At 45.5% G+C, this 20,051-nt stretch overlaps 1 protein-coding gene across 8 annotated transcripts in view; it reads right to left on the bottom strand.

The window, feature by feature from the left end:
* Positions 1 to 812: 812 nt before the first annotated feature.
* LOC143942557 (CUGBP Elav-like family member 3-A) overlaps positions 813 to 20,051 on the bottom strand; it is an 82,043-nt gene continuing 62,804 nt past the window's right edge. For 7 of the 8 annotated variants that reach the window (XM_077463897.1, XM_077463894.1, XM_077463898.1 and 4 more), the window contains one exon: positions 813 to 4,254. The gene's annotated coding sequence lies outside the window, so the exon portion shown is untranslated. The remainder of the gene's footprint in view (positions 4,255 to 20,051) is intronic. The other variant, XM_077463895.1, reaches the window with a different exon arrangement.

Consider the following 20,051-nt stretch of genomic DNA (forward strand, 5'->3'; position numbering starts at 1 on the left):
CAAAAAAATGTAAAAATATAAAAAAATGTAGTTGGTTAATTGCAATGTATTTTTTTTTTTTAATGGTTAATTGCACTGATAATAACAGTACAAAGAATCCAAATACTTTGCAAACAAAAATAAAAAATTTATTGGTTAATTGCAATTTGCAAATTGGTTGATTTCCATTATATTAATAGAAGTACAAGTCCAAAAAAATGTAAAACTATTAAACAATGTAGTTGGCTAATTGCAATGTATTTTTTTTTAATGGTTAATTGCACTGATAATAACAGAAGTACAAAGAATCCAAATGCTTTGCAAAAAAAATAAAAAATTGAATTGGTTAATTGCAATTTGCAAATTGGTTGATTTTCATTATATTAATAGAAGTACAAGTCCAAACAACTCAAAAAGTAGTACAATTTTTAGTTGGTTGATTGCAATGAATTTTTTTTTTAAAAAGGTTAATTGTACTGATATTAACAGAAGTAAAAAAAAATAAAAAAAAACATAAAACAAAAAAGAGTTTGTTGGTTGCAATGTGTTTTAGAAACAAAATTGCTTAATCTCACTTAATCTCAAGTGCACATAATCCAAAAATAAATAATAGTTTTTTTTTAAATATATGTCAAAAATAAAATTGGTCAATTGCACTGATATTACCAGAAGTACAGCAAACCGAATTGCAAAATAAAAAAATAAAAATTAATTGGTTAGTTGCAATTCGCTTTAAAATAAAATTTGATTTCAATTAAAAAATTGAGTTGGTTAATTGCAATGTATTTTTTTTTTTTATTGCAATTAAAGGTGACAATAGACACAAGAAGCACTCACTAGTCATCAAATTTATTTCATTTAAACAGAAAAAAAAATTAAATAATTCAAAATAAACATGAATAAATAAGAAATAAGTTATGCCTTATATAATCACCAGGAATTAGTCTGTTTATACCCCACTTTCCGCCTCCCTCCCCCATTTATATTAAAATACCCTTTAACCCGCTCCCACAGAAAAAAAAAAAAAAAAAAAAAACATTTCCTAGAGTCTGACGATAAAATGTCGGAGACGCACAAGTTCTGTACAGTTCCGGGGAGTTTTTTTTTTTTTTTACATTTTTTATTTTTTTTTATAGATACTGTAAACATATTCCATCTTTCTGAGCAAAAAAAAAAAAAAAAAGAAAAAGTGAGCCGTTGATTGGCCAGCCGCGACCTCTGACCTCTGATATGCAGTTTTTTTTATTTATTTTTTCGGCTCACCCCAGCCATGTCCCCACCTTTCATTGCAACAAAATTATTTAAAGACATAAATATATATTTATATATTTTTAAATTTTTTTGTTTTTAACTCTCCCTGCTAGAAACCAAGAAAAAAAATAATCGATCCTATGTCCTACGGTTACACGAGAGGAATGCGGTCCCATGGCGTTTTGGAGAAAAAAGAGGGGGTGGGGGGGGGCTTTTTGAAAGGGTTAAAGCAGAATACAGTCGTAGATCTGGCTCACCGATAGGTCCGTTAGGCTTATTGAGACGCCGATTGGCTGAGGCCCCCCCCCCTGTCCCCGGCCCGGTGGATGGGGTGACTTTTCTATAACTGCCGTTCCAGGTTGTCACCACCGTTATGGGTATCTCCTTCTTTCGGCCAGCAGGTGGTGCCAATGTAACATGTTGATGCTGCTCAACAATACCACACTTGAAGGGAAAGTCCACAATAAACTGGTACCTTAACGAGGCAATGGCGGCTGCCAGACTGAATGACGCGCTGGCTCCTTATATCTCTGGGAGCAAAATACCACCCCCCCCCCCTAAGAAGTCTCAGTTTGGCCCACTTGCTGCCACCATTACAACACCAATGATGGCATCACCCGTCCTTGATGGATTCCTTATACTATAGAAGAAGGAGCTTGGTGGTCCAACCATAAAAGTTAGCTGTGTGGGAGGGGCAGAGACGCCCTGCTCCTGGGAAATATCCCCATGATGGGGGGGGGGAATACCTTTGAAAATCTCACCATTGTGGGAGGGGCAGAGATACCAACTACTGCAGGAAATCCCCTCATTGTGGGAGGGGCAGAGACACTACCAATGGAAATCTCACCATTGTGGGAGGGACAGAGACACTACCAATGGAAATCTCACCATTGTGGGAGGGGCAGAGATACTACCAATAGAAATCTCACCATTGTGGGAGGGGCAGAGACACTACCAATGGAAATCTCACTATTGTGGGAGGGGCAGAGACACTACCAATGGAAATCTCACCATTGTGGGAGGGGCAGAGATACCAACTACTGCAGGAGATCCCCCCATTGTGGGTGGGGTAGAGACGCTACCTATGGAAATCTCACCATTGTGGGAGGGGCAGAGACACTACCTATGGAAATCTCACCATTGTGGGAGGGGCAGAGACACTACCTATGGAAATCTCCTTATTGTGGGAAGGGCAGATACACTACCTATGGAAATCTCACCGTTGTGGGAGGGGCAGAGATACCAACTACTGCAGGAGATCCCCCTTGTGGGAGGGGCAGAGACACTACCTATGGAAATCTCACCATTTTGGGAGGGGCAGAGATACCAACTACTGGAGAGCCCCCCATTGTGGGAGGGGCAGAGATACCAACTACTGGAGATCCCCCCATTGTGGGAGGGGCAGAGACACTACCTATGGAAACCACACCATTGTGGGAGGGGCAGAGACACTACCTATGAAAATCTCACCATTGTGGGAGGGGCAAAGATACAAACTACTTAAGAAAGAAATTCTCCATTGTGGGAGGGGCAGACACACTACCTATGGAAATATCACCATTGTGGGGGGGCCGAGACACAAACTACTGGGGGAAATCTCACCATTGTGGGAGGGGCAGAGACACCAACTACTGGGGGAAATACCCCGATTGTGGGAGGGGCAGAACACTCTAATGAAAGGGAAGTCTCCCCATTGTGGAAAGGGCAGGGACACCCTACTGCAGCAAAAAATCCTTCAATTGTGGGAGGGGCAGAGACACAAAGTACTGCAGGGATCTGACCTTTGTGGGAGGGGCAAAGATACCCTACTGGATGGAAATCTCAACATTGTGGGAGGGGCAGGGACACCCTACTGCAGAAAATCTTCCCGTACTGGGGGGGGGGGCAAATATTACCATTGGAGCCTCCCGGGAGATATAAGAAACCAGCAAGAAGTTCAAGCCACCGTTGTCCATCCAAAGCTGAACTTAATCATCTTCAAGACCTTTAAAAAGAAGTTGGGGTCATGTTTCAACTTGCCCCACCCACCAAGCCAAATTTCCGCTGTTGGTTGCTGTTGATGTTCTTCATGCAAGCGGGGGGGGGGGGAATCGGTATATCCAGGATGGGTGGGGGGGCCGCGAGAAAAACGACACCAGCCAGAACGTGAGATGTGAACGATAAGGAGATATTGCACTGAATCCCGCAACCTCCATCCAATTACTATTTACACAGCAGCCCTGACGTACGAGACGGGCGAAGAAAGGGGGTCGGGGGGAGGGGGACCGCCTCCGCGTTCTCCTTGACAACCAGTTTATCAGAGCCGTTTTATTTGTTTTTTGTTTTCCTCTTCTCGTAAAATATTCGCTCTACCTGCATAAACTCGTTCTTAGAAATCTGCAGATGTCCGTGAAGTATGGGAATTCTTCTCCCTCTTTTTTTTTTGTTTGTTTTTTTTTTTTTTTTTTTTTACAAGAATCGCTGAGGAAAAAAAAAAAATAAAGAAAAAAAAGGAACCTTATTCCTAAAAATGGATCCTGTGCCGTTCAACTACTCATATTATCAGTCCGCAGCAGAGACTTCCGCCGCTTTATTTTTTTTATTGAATTTTTTCCTTTAATTCGGTCATTTTTTTCAGTTTTTTTTTTCTCCACTTTTTCCAATTTTTGCTCAACGTTTAAAAAAAAAAAAATCCAGCGCCCAGCTTGGAAGCGGAAACGTACCCTGCCCGCTTCGGTAACACGCGTGTATGTGCAGATCCAGGAATGTTCCATGTTGCCGCCTCTCCGAGGGGGAGGTGGGGGGTGGGGAAGGGAGAGAACGGTGGGTTTGAGTTCAGAGGTCCTTGCTGGTTAAAGCTTGGGCGATCTGACTGGATTTAACAGTTTTAAGATTTTTTTTATTTTTATTTTTTTAAATTCCCCTGAAAAACGTCTGTCTTGGTCCAGCAGCAGTAAAAGGAATTTTTTTTTTGGGAGTCCTTTGCGAGGTGTGGAAAGAAAAAGGGAATGGGGAGAGCCAGGACCCCCAGATCAGGTACACCTGCTGAAAGAAGAAAAGAAAAAAAAAGTTATTAAGTGTAAATCATTAATTAAAACCTTGCAGCACAAATCACCATTTGGACATGCCTTCTACCATCTCCTCTTTCTGGGTTTGAATCCTGTGGAGATTCTGGCTTAATTTGAGCTCTCCACCAAAAAAAATAAAATTAATTTAATTAAATGATTCAATTTATTGCTTCAGGTGCACCTCTACTAAGATCTAAGGGGGAACTGTCTAAGATTTTTGTAGTAAGAAAATATCAAAAAGTTGAGCATTAGCATTGGAATTCGCTAAAGCATTTTTGGACCCTTCAGAAATACAGTTCGGAAGGAAGATCATCAAAACGATATGTGGAATCTCCTTAGCAGAGTAGAGGAATTCCTCAAAAATTGTCAGCCCTCTAAAGATTTGTCAAACAATTAATAGGCCCCAAAGCAAACCAAAAAGTTGAGTACTGTATTCGCCAGTGATATGTTACAAAGGTCTAGGCCTCCTCTTCAGGATAGGAGGATCTCACGAAAATTGTGCTCAATTTTCTGCTTTCGCTTGGAGTCCAGTTGTGGTCATCCTTGGGCGAAATCAGAAGAAACTATGATATCTCCAAACCATACCATGCCATCACTTCAGAAACACAGTTTGGAAGGAAATAATCATTCCAGTGGTACGTAGAAACTCCTTAGCAGAGTAGAGGAATTCCTCAAAAATTTTCAGTTCTCTAAAAATTTGGCAAACAATGAACAATAGGCCCCAAAGCAAACCAAAAAGTTGAGCGCTGTAGTCGCCAGTGATACGTTACAAAGATCTAGCTCTCCTCTTCAGGACAAGAGGCTCTCACGAAAATTGTACTCAATTTTCTGCTTTTGCTTGGAGTCCAATTGTGGTCATCCTTGGGCGAAATCAGAAGAAACTATGATATCTCCAAACCATACCATGCCATCACTTCAGAAACACAGTTTGGAAGGAAATAATCATTCCAGTGGTACGTAGAAACTCCTTAGCAGAGTAGAGGAATTCCTCAAAAATTTTCAGTTCTCTAAAAATTTGGCAAACAATGAACAATAGGCCCCAAAGCAAACCAAAAAGTTGAGCGCTGTAGTCGCCAGTGATACGTTACAAAGATCTAGCTCTCCTCTTCAGGACAAGAGGCTCTCACGAAAATTGTACTCAATTTTCTGCTTTTGCTTGGAGTCCAATTGTGGTCATCCTTGGGCGAAATCAGAAGAAACTATGATATCTCCAAACCATACCATGCCATCACTAGTGATGGCCGAACGGTTCGCCCGGCGGTCGTTTCGCGGCGAATTTCCGACTTTCGCCGTCCGCGGGTTCGAACGCCTTTTTCCGTCGTTCGCCCCGGCGGACTTACGTGTTTAATGTATACAAGAACTTTAACCTTTCGTGACACGTTTATCATGTGTTACAGGACAACCAATTGAGACATGACAGCTCATGGACACTTGGACATTCCCCCTAACCTATAAATACACCCGATCCGGTGGCCATTTTACATTCTTTCTTCTGTCACTGTAGGGAAAGGATCCTGTGTGGAGTAGGGACAGAGAAAACGCTAGCTATTTGGTACACAAAAGTTCTTTTCAGGACTGGTATAGGTGTTAGGTCAGCAGCCTGAGTTTCTTTTGTCAGTTTAGATAAAGGGACATAGCGCTGTATGCTGCTATTTTAGGGACAGCTCAGCCAGATTAGTCTTTCTTCATCATCATCATCATCATCATCATTAGCTGTTACTATCAGGTCCACAAAAGAGCTGTTCCAGCTAATCGTTCCAGCCTACTCTTTTTTGCCAATTTGTATAGGGACAGGCAGGAAGCAGTGTGTCAGGCAGTGAGGATAATTTTAAAGACTTGCTGTTACTATTAGTTCCACAAAGGTTCTTTTCAGGACTGGTATCAGTGGTACGGTAATAGGCTTGTACACGTATAATATTCTTTCTTCCAAATATAGAAAGAATATTATACTTGACTGCTGCCCTTCTGCTGCAGTCTGCTAATCATTCACAACTCACTTGTTCCACAAAGCTCTTTATCAGGACTGGTAACTTGGTCTGTCTAGGGTGCTACGGTACATAGGCTTGGGTGCGGTACAGTCTGCTGTTCTGTAAGGACCGCTATCGGTCCACAATACATAGGGTTGCCGTGCACTACTGCTGACCGCTGCCCTATACTGCAGCAGTCCTTCATTGGTATAGGGACTGACGTACAGTCTGCTAATCACTAACACACAACCTGCTTGGTCCACAAAAGTTCTTATAAGGACTGGTAACTTGGTATAGGGTGCTACGGTACATAGGCCTGAGTGCGTTACAGTCTGCTGTTCTGTAAGGACCGCTATCGGTCCACAATACATAGGGTTGCCGTGCACTACTGCTGACCGCTGCCCTATACTGCAGCAGTCCTTCATTGGTATAGGGACTGACGTACAGTCTGCTAATCACTAACACACAACCTGCTTGGTCCACAAAAGTTCTTATAAGGACTGGTAACTTGGTATAGGGTGCTACGGTACATAGGCCTGAGTGCGTTACAGTCTGCTGTTCTGTAAGGACCGCTATCGGTCCACAATACATAGGGTTGCCGTGCACTACTGCTGACCGCTGCCCTATACTGCAGCAGTCCTTCATTGGTATAGGGACTGACGTACAGTCTGCTAATCACTAACACACAACCTGCTTGGTCCACAAAAGTTCTTATAAGGACTGGTAACTTGGTATAGGGTGCTACGGTACATAGGCCTGAGTGCGTTACAGTCTGCTGTTCTGTAAGGACCGCTATCGGTCCACAATACATAGGGTTGCCGTGCACTACTGCTGACCGCTGCCCTATACTGCAGCAGTCCTTCAGCGGTATAGGGACTGACGCACAGTCTGCTAAACACTAACACACAACCTGCTTGGTCCACAAAAGTTTTTATAAGGACTGGTAACTTGGTATAGGGTGCTACGGTACATAGGCCTGAGTGCAGTACAGTCTGCTGTTCTGTAAGGACCGCTATCGGTCCACAATACATAGGGTTGCCGTGCACTACTGCTGACCGCTGCCCTATACTGCAGCAGTCCTTCAGCGGTATAGGGACTGACGCACAGTCTGCTAAACACTAACACACAACCTGCTTGGTCCACAAAAGTTTTTATAAGGACTGGTAACTTGGTATAGGGTGCTACGGTACATAGGCCTGAGTGCAGTACAGTCTGCTGTTCTGTAAGGACCGCTATCGGTCCACAATACATAGGGTTGCCGTGCACTACTGCTGACCGCTGCCCTATACTGCAGCAGTCCTTCATTGGTATAGGGACTGACGTACAGTCTGCTAATCACTAACACACAACCTGCTTGGTCCACAAAAGTTCTTATAAGGACTGGTAACTTGGTATAGGGTGCTACGGTACATAGGCCTGAGTGCGTTACAGTCTGCTGTTCTGTAAGGACCGCTATCGGTCCACAATACATAGGGTTGCCGTGCACTACTGCTGACCGCTGCCCTATACTGCAGCAGTCCTTCATTGGTATAGGGACTGACGTACAGTCTGCTAATCACTAACACACAACCTGCTTGGTCCACAAAAGTTCTTATAAGGACTGGTAACTTGGTATAGGGTGCTACGGTACATAGGCCTGAGTGCGTTACAGTCTGCTGTTCTGTAAGGACCGCTATCGGTCCACAATACATAGGGTTGCCGTGCACTACTGCTGACCGCTGCCCTATACTGCAGCAGTCCTTCATTGGTATAGGGACTGACGTACAGTCTGCTAATCACTAACACACAACCTGCTTGTTCCACAAAAGTTCTTATAAGGACTGGTAACTTGGTATAGGGTGCTACGGTACATAGGCCTGAGTGTGTTACAGTCTGCTGTTCTGTAAGGACCGCTATCGGTCCACAATACATAGGGTTGCCGTGCACTACTGCTGACCGCTGCCCTATACTGCAGCAGTCCTTCATTGGTATAGGGACTGACGTACAGTCTGCTAATCACTAACACACAACCTGCTTGTTCCACAAAAGTTCTTATAAGGACTGGTAACTTGGTATAGGGTGCTACGGTACATAGGCCTGAGTGCGTTACAGTCTGCTGTTCTGTAAGGACCGCTATCGGTCCACAATACATAGGGTTGACGTGCACCACTGCTGACCGCTGCCCTATACTGCAGCAGTCCTTCAGCGGTATAGGGACTGACGCACAGTCTGCTAAACACTAACACACAACCTGCTTGGTCCACAAAAGTTTTTATAAGGACTGGTAACTTGGTATAGGGTGCTACGGTACATAGGCCTGAGTGCGTTACAGTCTGCTGTTCTGTAAGGACCGCTATCGGTCCACAATACATAGGGTTGCCGTGCACTACTGCTGACCGCTGCCCTATACTGCAGCAGTCCTTCATTGGTATAGGGACTGACGTACAGTCTGCTAATCACTAACACACAACCTGCTTGGTCCACAAAAGTTCTTATAAGGACTGGTAACTTGGTATAGGGTGCTACGGTACATAGGCCTGAGTGCGTTACAGTCTGCTGTTCTGTAAGGACCGCTATCGGTCCACAATACATAGGGTTGCCGTGCACTACTGCTGACCGCTGCCCTATACTGCAGCAGTCCTTCATTGGTATAGGGACTGACGTACAGTCTGCTAATCACTAACACACAACCTGCTTGGTCCACAAAAGTTCTTATAAGGACTGGTAACTTGGTATAGGGTGCTACGGTACATAGGCCTGAGTGCGTTACAGTCTGCTGTTCTGTAAGGACCGCTATCGGTCCACAATACATAGGGTTGCCGTGCACTACTGCTGACCGCTGCCCTATACTGCAGCAGTCCTTCAGCGGTATAGGGACTGACGCACAGTCTGCTAAACACTAACACACAACCTGCTTGGTCCACAAAAGTTTTTATAAGGACTGGTAACTTGGTATAGGGTGCTACGGTACATAGGCCTGAGTGCGTTACAGTCTGCTGTTCTGTAAGGACCGCTATCGGTCCACAATACATAGGGTTGCCGTGCACTACTGCTGACCGCTGCCCTATACTGCAGCAGTCCTTCATTGGTATAGGGACTGACGTACAGTCTGCTAATCACTAACACACAACCTGCTTGGTCCACAAAAGTTCTTATAAGGACTGGTAACTTGGTATAGGGTGCTACGGTACATAGGCCTGAGTGCGTTACAGTCTGCTGTTCTGTAAGGACCGCTATCGGTCCACAATACATAGGGTTGCCGTGCACTACTGCTGACCGCTGCCCTATACTGCAGCAGTCCTTCATTGGTATAGGGACTGACGTACAGTCTGCTAATCACTAACACACAACCTGCTTGGTCCACAAAAGTTCTTATAAGGACTGGTAACTTGGTATAGGGTGCTACGGTACATAGGCCTGAGTGCGTTACAGTCTGCTGTTCTGTAAGGACCGCTATCGGTCCACAATACATAGGGTTGCCGTGCACTACTGCTGACCGCTGCCCTATACTGCAGCAGTCCTTCATTGGTATAGGGACTGACGTACAGTCTGCTAATCACTAACACACAACCTGCTTGTTCCACAAAAGTTCTTATAAGGACTGGTAACTTGGTATAGGGTGCTACGGTACATAGGCTTGAGTGCGGTACAGTCTGCTGTTCTGTAAGGACCGCTATCGGTCCACAATAGATAGGGTTGACGTGCACCACTGCTGACCGCTGCCCTATACTGCAGCAGTCCTTCAGCGGTATAGGGACTGACGTACAGTCTGCTAAACACTAATACACAACCTGCTTGGTCCACAAAAGTTCTTATAAGGACTGGTAACTTGGTATAGGGTGCTACGGTACATAGGCTTGAGTGCGGTACAGTCTGCTGTTCTGTAAGGACCGCTATAGGTCCACAATAGATAGGGTTGACGTGCACCACTGCTGACCGCTGCCCTATACTGCAGCAGTCCTTCAGCGGTATAGGGACTGACGTACAGTCTGCTAAACACTAATACACAACCTGCTTGGTCCACAAAAGTTCTTATAAGGACTGGTAACTTGGTATAGGGTGCTACGGTACATAGGCTTGAGTGCGGTACAGTCTGCTGTTCTGTAAGGACCGCTATAGGTCCACAATAGATAGGGTTGACGTGCACCACTGCTGACCGCTCACCTATACTGCAGCAGTCCTTCAGCGGTATAGGGACTAAGAGTTTTGTCACAGGGTCATTTAAAAAATGACATGCAGAGGAAGAGGCAGGCCCTTCCGCAGGGGTGGTAGGGGTAGGGCAGGAGCAACAGGCTTGAGCCAAAGTGGGAAGTTGCAGAAGGTGCGTTCAATTACTTTAAAGGATGCACCAGACTTGGTTGAGTGGCTCGCTCAGCCTTACTCTTCTGCACCCTCCTCATCCTCTCGATCTGCACCCTCTTCTTCACTCTCTGCTATGTGCACCCCCAAAGACACTACCACCAACAACACGACCACCACCACCACCACCACATACCTTCCGCTTGAGTCACTGGAATTATTTTCCGATCCATATCAAGAGGACATTTCTGATGCGCAGCCACTCTTGGTATTGGATCAGGAAGAGGAGGTAGCAACAAGCGCTACTCAGCAGTCTGACGCCAGTACCCAGATCAGCCCAAGGAGGAGGTTGGTCCCCGGTGTTGCTGCCTACTCTACTTATAGCGGTGGGGAAGGTGACGTTGATGATGACGTGTCTAGTGATGTCACGTGGGTGCCCACAAGAGAGGAAGAGGAGGGGAGTTCAGAGGGAGATATGGACCAGCAGATAGGGAGGAGAAGCAGCAATGACTTACATTGCACAGCAGGGACAAAGCAGACTGCAAATGTATCAGGAGCGAGTCATCGACCATGTACGGTCACATCTGGCGCTCCCAGGACACCGGCACATGGCTCCGCAGTGTGGGCTTTTTTTAACGTGTCCGCTGCTGACAATAGCGTTGCCATCTGCAATCTTTGCAGTCAACGCGTTAGTCGCGGTAAGCCCAATACTCACCTAGGGACGACCGCCTTAAGAAGGCACATGAGCAGCCATCACCGAGCCCAGTGGGAGCAACGGAACACACAAAGCCACACTGCAGGCTCTCACCGTCCAGCCTCGTCTTCTACTTCTCCTTCTCCTCTCTCCTCACAATTGTCCTCCACTCCACCTTCCATCACGCCAAGCTCACATTTTTCTGCAAAAAGGCAGGCTTCCGTGGGCCTAATGTTTGAGCGTAAAAAAATGATGACGCCGGATAACCCTCTTGCCCAACGGTTGGCGGCTGGCTTGTCAGAACTCATAGCCCGCCAACTACTGCCATATAAACTGGTGGACTCGGAGGCCTTTCGCAAATTTGTGGCCATTGGAACACCACAATGGAAGGTCCCAGGAAGGAAGTATTTCTCAGAGAAGGGCATCCCAGAGCTATATGGCCATGTTCAGCGGCAAGTGAATGTATCTCTGGCACACAGTGTCGGTGCCAAGATACATCTGACCACAGACACGTGGTCTAGCAAACACGGGCAGGGAAGGTATATCAGTTTTACTGCCCACTGGGTGAACCTTCTGACGGCCGTCAAGCATGTAACCCGTGGCACCCGTGTAGATTTGGTTTTACCGCCACGGATTGCATGCAGGCCTGACTCTTCTTCTCCTCCTCCTACTCCATCCTCCTCCCTCTCCTCCTCAGCTGCCTCCTCCTTTTCCGCTGCTAGCGTCTCTTCCACTGCACCGCCCAAGCTCCCCAGAACCTATTCCACATGCCAGGTGAGACGTTGCCATGCCGTGCTGCGTCTGTTGTGCCTGGAAGCAAAGAGCCACACTGGCCCGGCACTCCTTTCAGCTTTGCGTTCACAGGCAGATGAGTGGCTAACACCGCTCAATTTGACAGTTGGTAAAGTGGTGTGTGACAACGGTGCCAATCTGCTTAGCGCATTGAAACAGGGCAAAATCACGCACGTGCCGTGCATGGCACACGTCTTAAACTTGGTCGTGCAGCGATTCCTTGTCAAATACCCTGGGGTCCAGGACATCTTGCGGCAGGCAAGGAAAATCTCGGCCCATTTCAGAAGATCTTACACGGCCATGGCTCGCCTTGCTGACATTCAGCGGCGACACCATCTGCCGGTCAGACGTCTTATTTGCGATTGCCCGACGCGATGGAACTCAACCTTCTATATGCTTGATAGGCTGCTCCAGCAGAAACGTGCAGTTAACGTCTACCTGTATGAACTCTGCGAAAGAAACGGTTCTGGGGAGCTGGGTTTTTTTTCACCGCGCCAGTGGCTGCTCATGCGCGACACATGCAGACTTCTGCGGCCATTTGAGGAGATCACCAAACTGGTCAGTCGCAGCCATGGCGCCATCAGTGACATGGTACCTTATGCCTTCTTTCTGGAGCGTGCATTGCGTCGTGTCATTGATCAGGCTGTGGAGGAGCAGGAGCGGGAAGATGAGGAAGTCGCAATGCTGGATGAATTCCCAGGGGGGGCTACTCTATCTGAGACAAGTCAACAACAGGAGTCTGATGAGGAGTCAGAGGAGGATGGTGCCGGGGCGGATGAGCAGGAGCAAGAAGAGCATGCTTTAAACCTTTCTGGGATCCCTGTTGTGCGAGGATGGGGAGAGGAGAATGAAGAGGACGACATTATCCTGGATGATGAGCAGGAGCCAGGCCACCACACCGCTTCCACTTTAGTGCAAATGGGGGCCTTCATGCTCCAGTGTTTTAATAGGGACCCCCGTATAAAAAGCATGAGGGTCAAGGACCAGTACTGGGTGGCAACGTACTTAGACCCCCGGTACAAACACAAAATGGCGGAAATGTTACCGCCGTCGCAGAGGGCTGTCAGAATGCAGCACTTCCAGGCCTTGCTTCGAGAAATGCTGCATTCTGCTTTTGCGTGCGCTGGCAGAGGAGCAATTCCCACTCCCAGAGAAGGATTTGCGGGTACCAATCCAACAGCGCCTGCAAGAAGAGGCCGGTTTGAAGATGTGTTGGTGACTTTGGATATGAGGTCATTCTTTCAGCCGACCCATCGACAGGTGTCATCCGGATCCAGCATCAGGGAACGCCTAGACCGTCAGGTGTCCGACTACATTGGGTTAACGGCCGATGTGGACGCTCTGAGGAGTGATGAACCCCTAGACTACTGGGTGGGCAGGCTTGACCTCTGGCCAGAGCTTGCCCAATTTGCAATCGAACTGTTGGCTTGCCCCTCATCCAGTGTCCTGTCCGAAAGGACGTTCAGCGCAGCAGGGGGGATTGTGACCGATAAGCGTACTCGCCTAGCTCACCACAGTGTTAACTACCTCACATTTCTAAAAATGAATGAGGCATGGATCTCGGAGGAATTCAACACATGTGATCAGTAGACCATGTATATGTCTATAAACAATTTTTGGAATCAAGCACACAGACCTTCTTAATTCATTTGGCTCACTTCCCTGACCCAAAAAAGCACACCGTACTATATGCCCCTACCCTCCTCTTTGAAGAGGTTGAGCGGTGTCATATTTCTACTGGGGCTGCTTATTATGAGGGGTTCCCACCATCCCTGTGCTGTGCTGACTTCCTCCTGGGTGTTCTTATTATGAGGGGCTCCCACCATCCCTGTGCTGTGCTGACTTCCTCCTGGGGGTTCTTATTATGAGGGGATCACACCATCCCTGTGCTGTGCTGACTTCCTCCTGGGGCTGCTTACGGTGCTGCTGTCAGCGCTGTATGTCACGGAGCTGCTGTCAGCGCTGTATGTCACGGAGCTGCTGTCAGCGCTGTATGTCACGGAGCTGCTGTCAGCGCTGTATGTCACGGAGCTGCTGTCAGCGCTGTATGTCACGGAGCTGCTGTCAGCGCTGTATGTCACGGAGCTGCTGTCAGCGCTGTATGTCACGGAGCTGCTGTCAGCGCTGTATGTCACGGAGCTGCTGTCAGCGCTGTATGTCACGGAGCTGCTGTCAGCGCTGTATGTCACGGAGCTGCTGTCAGCGCTGTATGTCACGGAGCTGCTGTCAGCGCTGTATGTCACGGAGCTGCTGTCAGCGCTGTATGTCACGGTGCTGCTGTCAGCGCTGTATGTCACGGAGCTGCTGTCAGCGCTGTATGTCACGGAGCTGCTGTCAGCGCTGTATGTCACGGAGCTGCTGTCAGCGCTGTATGTCACGGAGCTGCTGTCAGCGCTGTATGTCACGGAGCTGCTGTCAGCGCTGTATGTCACGGTGCTGCTGTCAGCGCTGTATGTCACGGAGCTGCTGTCAGCGCTGTATGTCACGGAGCTGCTGTCAGCGCTGTATGTCACGGAGCTGCTGTCAGCGCTGTATGTCACGGAGCTGCTGTCAGCGCTGTATGTCACGGAGCTGCTGTCAGCGCTGTATGTCACGGAGCTGCTGTCAGCGCTGTATGTCACGGTGCTGATGTCAGTGCTCTGTATTACGGTGCTGCTGTCAGTGCTCTGTATCTCCTGCACCCTCTTGTTTGCCTACCCTGGTCCCTGACCTTCCCTCTCCTCCATTGCCTTCATTAGCTCCATAGTCCTGAATTGTCAGAACAATTTCCCAAATAAAAAAAAAATGCTTGTAGTTATCGATCCCAAATTCACCTCATACATGTATTATGCTATTGTCCAGGTGGTGGGACTACGTGCTACCCCCTAATAATTACCCCGTGGCCGCAAATTCGACCTAAAGGTTTGCGAAATTCGCCTCCCATTGAAGTCAATGGAGCCCGCGGCGAACGGTCGTTTTCGCGAACGTTTGTGCCCGTTCGCGTTTCGCGTTCGCGAAACGTCCCGTCGGAAGTTCGTCCATCACTAGCCATCACTTCAGAAACACAGTTTGGAAGGAAATAATCATTCCAGTGGTACTTAGAAACTCCTTAGCAGAGTAGAGGAATTCCTCAAAAATTTTTAGTTCTCTAAAAATTTGGCAAACAATGAACAATAGGCCCCAAAGCAAACCAAAAAGTTGAGCGCTGTAGTCGCCAGTGATACGTTACAAAGATCTAGCTCTCCTCTTCAGGACAAGAGGCTCTCACTAAAATTGTACTCAATTTTCTGCTTTTGCTTGGAGTCCAATTGTGGTCATCCTTGGGCGAAATCAGAAGAAACTATGATATCTTCAAACCATACCATGCCATCACTTCAGAAACACAGTTTGGAAGGAAATAATCATTCCAGTGGTACGTAGAAACTCCTTAGCAGAGTAGAGGAATTCCTCAAAAATTTTCAGTTCTCTAAAAATTTGGCAAACAATGAACAATAGGCCCCAAAGCAAACCAAAAAGTTGAGCGCTGTAGTCGCCAGTGATACGTTACAAAGATCTAGCTCTCCTCTTCAGGACAAGAGGATCTCTTGAAAAGTTTATTTAAAATTTGGCAAACAATTAACAATAGGTCCCAAAGCAAACCAAAAAGTTGACTAAAGCAGTCACCAGTTATATGCTACAAAGGTCTACCCGTCCTCTTCAGGACAAGAGGATCTCTCGAAAAAATTTCAAAAAAGATGTACTCAATTTTCTGCTTTCACTTGGAGTCCAATTGTGGTCATCCTTGGCCAATGTTAGATGAAACGATGATATCTCCAAACTACAATGTGCTATCACTTCAGAAAAACAGTTTGGAAGGAAAATCATTCCAGTGGTACGTAGAAACTCCTTAGCAGAGTAGAGGAATTCCTCAAAAATGGTCAGTTCTCTAAAAATTTGGCAAACAATAGACAATATCCAAAGCAAACCAAAAATGTGAGTACTGTAGTCGCTAGTGATATGTTACTAAGGTCTTGCTCTTCAGGACAAGAGGATCTCTCGAAAATTGTACTCAATTTTCTGCTTTCGCTTGGAGTCCAATTGTGATCATCCTTGGGCGATGTCAGAAGAAACCATATCTCCAAACCATACCGTGCCATTGCTTTAGAAATACAGTTTGGTAACTTCTTAGCAGAGTAGAGGAATTCCTCAAAAATTGTCAGTTCTCTCAAAATTTGTCAAACAATGAACTATAGGCCCCAAAGCAAACCAAAAAGTTGAGTACTGTAGTCACCAGTGATACATTACAAAGGCATAGCCATCCTCTTCAGGACAAGAGGATCTCTTGAAAATTGTGCTCAATTTTCTGTTTTTGCTTGGAGTCCAATTGTTGTCATACTTGGCCAATTTTAGAAGGAACCATGATATCTCCAAAACAGATCGTGCCATCACCATGAATAATGCTGTTCTTTCGCTCAGTTCTTAGGCGATAAGGACTATCACCAATGCAATATCCTGCCCTATCGATGTTTTGGGTGCACCATTCTGTTTTTAGACAGACCAAATTAGATAGGAGATGTTCATCAAAACTTGAGCACTTGGATGGGTCTCCATGATTTTCATGGTTATCTCACCCAGGATTCAAAAAAGACCAGATGGACGAGGAGATAAAGTCACAGAACAGACACACATCCATTCACAGAAGATACTCCTGGAGTGGCCACACTGGACAGAAGGGGCTTCACTGCCATTCCTCATGTCTAGAAGTGGCATCCTGGTGGTCCAAAAGGCTTAACATATTCCTGTAATAAACCAAGAACCTCCATCCAAAGCAAAACTTTTTATAGACTTCCCCCCTCAGCCCTCCAACCTAATCCCTGGGATTCAATAAAATTTCAGAACTTTTAGATGAAACTTGAGAAATTTGCACCCAACTGCTTTTAGAATCATTGAACTTTGGAAACATTGGCTGTAAAAATTGACAGTGCCAAGGGCAAACCACTATCTTGGATGGACGTCAACACACTTGAAGACACTTGTTGGCCTGGCACGATATTTATCAAGTTTCACAAAGACCTTGTTAAATTTGGAAACCACAGTAGGTTAGGACAAAGCGACAAACCATCTTCTGCTGTGTTGTTCTCAAGGTGTTCTGGCAAATCATGACTATAAAAATATTCTAGGAGCGTCTTTTTTTTATTGAATCCAAGGGGTTTCAATGCATTTCTTAAATACAATACTTCACAAATCACCCCACATTCCCATATCACCCCATGAAAGACACAGAACAGCAAAAAATACGAACAAGGCCACAAATGGGGCCAAGCCAATCACCAAGACAGACTTTTGGTTGCATCCAAATCCCAGACCACAGCCAAGAGTTCAGGCACTCTAGTAGGGGAGCAGAAAAGCCCAAGAGGGGGAGCAGAAGGGGCAATAGCGAATCAAGGGGTGGAAAGGACAACAGAAATAGACTTCTCAATGGCACATGCAACAGAATAGCGGATGGGAATGGTGAACTAGACACAAAAATGGAGACTATACATGGACAGAAGGTAATGATGGACCCATACCAAGACTCTTACCTTATAAAATCTAAAATTTGCAAATCCCCTTGTAAATTTTATATATTATGGTCAACTGTGTGTATTCATCACTTGTTTATTGGCTAACGCTACCACCAACTTTTCTAATAAATCGATGAATATCTTTTTTTTTTTTTAGTTCTTTTACATAAAGAGCCAGTAAAACTGCAACACATGCTCACTTCTAAACCCAATGGGCATTATCCCAAAAAAACAGCATCATAACTTTTATTGTCCATCCCCTTAAATATCGTTCTGAACTAATTAATCCAAACTGACCTATCGATAAAAAAATGAGAAGGTGGGCCCAAAATGTTCTGCTGGGAAAGAAACAGATTATAGACCAGGACAAGACATAAACTTAAGGCACATGCAACAACAAAAATAAAAAGACAGTATAGCCCTCTACAAGAATTGCACCCTCTACTGTAAGGGTTAGAAAAGGCAGAGACAAAATAGAGAATTTCGGAGAAACAGCAAAAGCACAGTCCACAGCTAGCATTGTCAGTTGCATCAGCACAGCGAGGGGTCCAAACAGTTACAGATCATGAGGAAAGGGGGTGGGGGTGGGGTTCAGTAGGCTGATTAATATGAGACAATTTCCAACAATTTTTTATTTTTTTTTATATTTTTCAAAAGTTTAGGTGTCTCTTTTTAGCAAATGCATCCACAGAAAATGGCTAAGACAACAAATTTTGGTTGACATCGGAAGGTCTTTGTTCATCTTTAGGAACACATTCATTTTGTCGAATGTGTAACTCACCTTGTAAAATTGATAGCTCAAAGGTTGTTTCAACAAAATTGTGCTTATTGTTTTTACTACTTTGCCATTCGCTCTAAAAAATTTTTTATTTTTGGGTGTTTTGACCACTTATTGGCCAACGGTGCCCATCTCAAGCTTTCGGGAGGGACCAAGAACTCTCAAAAATGAAAACGAGAGTTTTTTCTAAAGGAAATTGTTTCGAACAATGGTTAGATCCATTATACTTAATTTTACAAGTTCACTACTATGACATTTTAGGTTTTTAAATAGCGAATGGCTACGTTCGCTAGAAGAAAAAAAAAAAAAAGAGTGCCTTGGAAACATACTGAGGATGCATTTTTAAAAAGGAAGTCACCGGCCGGGTCTTACGGTGCCCTGTACAGCCTAGTAAAACAAGTCAGTGTTGCACGGCACATAAACTCCAAAAACTTCACAGCACTCCATGCATCCTAAAACGCCACCGAGACCTCCCTTGAAGCCACTCCTCAGGGGGCGGGGGGGGCTTTTTTTGGAGGAGGAGGAAGAGTAGGGGAGGAGGGTGAGGTAGTTAGGGTCTTAAAATACAACACGGTCATTCCAGTGGATGCAACTTACAAGGGGCGGTGCTACGAGTCCCAGGGCAGCCAATGGACGCTAGGTATACGTCAGAGCGACAGAGTCATCTCATGATTTGATTGGACCCTGGCACAAAGGTGGGCGGGTTTCAAGCGGCAGAAAAAGAGAAGCTGTTTTGTTTTGGTCATGTGGTTAATATAAATATTATTTTCTTTTTTTTTTTTTTTTTTTTTTATTATATCCTGCTGTTTGTTTTTAGCAGTTTATTTTCATTTTTATTCATGGTTATCTGGACACACATAAATTAACTTAATTGATCACTAGCAAAAATTCTTCTGTATTAAAAAAAAAAAAATTCTATCTGACCTAAAGTTTAAAATTAAAAGTACATTATTTTTATTTTGGCGATGTACGAGATTTGTAATGTAATATATTACCAGGAAAGAAAAAAAAAATGAAAAGTACTGCAGCAACCCAATAAATTGGTGGATGTTTTGATCTTGGGATCAGAGTAGCTCTTAGCTTCGAAAAAAAAAATATCAGTTTTTAAATTGTTTTCTTTTAAAATAACGTTCCTGCGGACCTCAAACTCCAAACTTTTGCATTTCTAGCCAAGGATAGATGTTCTCTCACGGTGTATGGCCTCAGCCTGCGCTGCTCCGGCCAACCCCCCTTGATGCATTTTACCCTACCCACTGGGGCTTGGTCACAGAGGACCTTTGTGACCAAGCCCCGGTGGTTGGGGACGAAACGCATCCGGGGAGGCATGGCCGGAGCAGCGGCAGGGAGATCCTGAAGCCTCGAGCTTCAGCAGGCACGACAAGCTTCTCGTTTTGTATTTCTAGATCACATGTTCTAGGATCCCATATCACATTTTTCAGTCTACTATTCTTTAATGTGGTACCTATGCAGAGATCAAGGTTCAAAAACCTTAATGAGATCATTAGATTCCACTGAGATTTTAGAACCATGTTCCTCTGGGGACCACCACCCCTGTTTCCTGAGCTTTAGGAAGTTCACTATGAATGCTGTTGGCTTATGAACCTTGTTGTAATCAGTAGATTATACTTGGAAGGCTCCTCGCCCAGTGATGACCTCATTCGATCACCATGTCAAAGGTCCACTGGGATTAGATCTTCCCTTTTTTTCTTTCCTCTCTGGGTTGCATATAACTTGGAAACAGCA

This window comes from Lithobates pipiens, unplaced genomic scaffold (genome assembly GCF_037356315.1).
Source record: "Lithobates pipiens isolate NorthernLeopardFrog02 unplaced genomic scaffold, aLitPip1_a1.2 Scaffold_30, whole genome shotgun sequence".
In the NCBI taxonomy this organism is placed as follows: domain Eukaryota; kingdom Metazoa; phylum Chordata; class Amphibia; order Anura; family Ranidae; genus Lithobates; species Lithobates pipiens.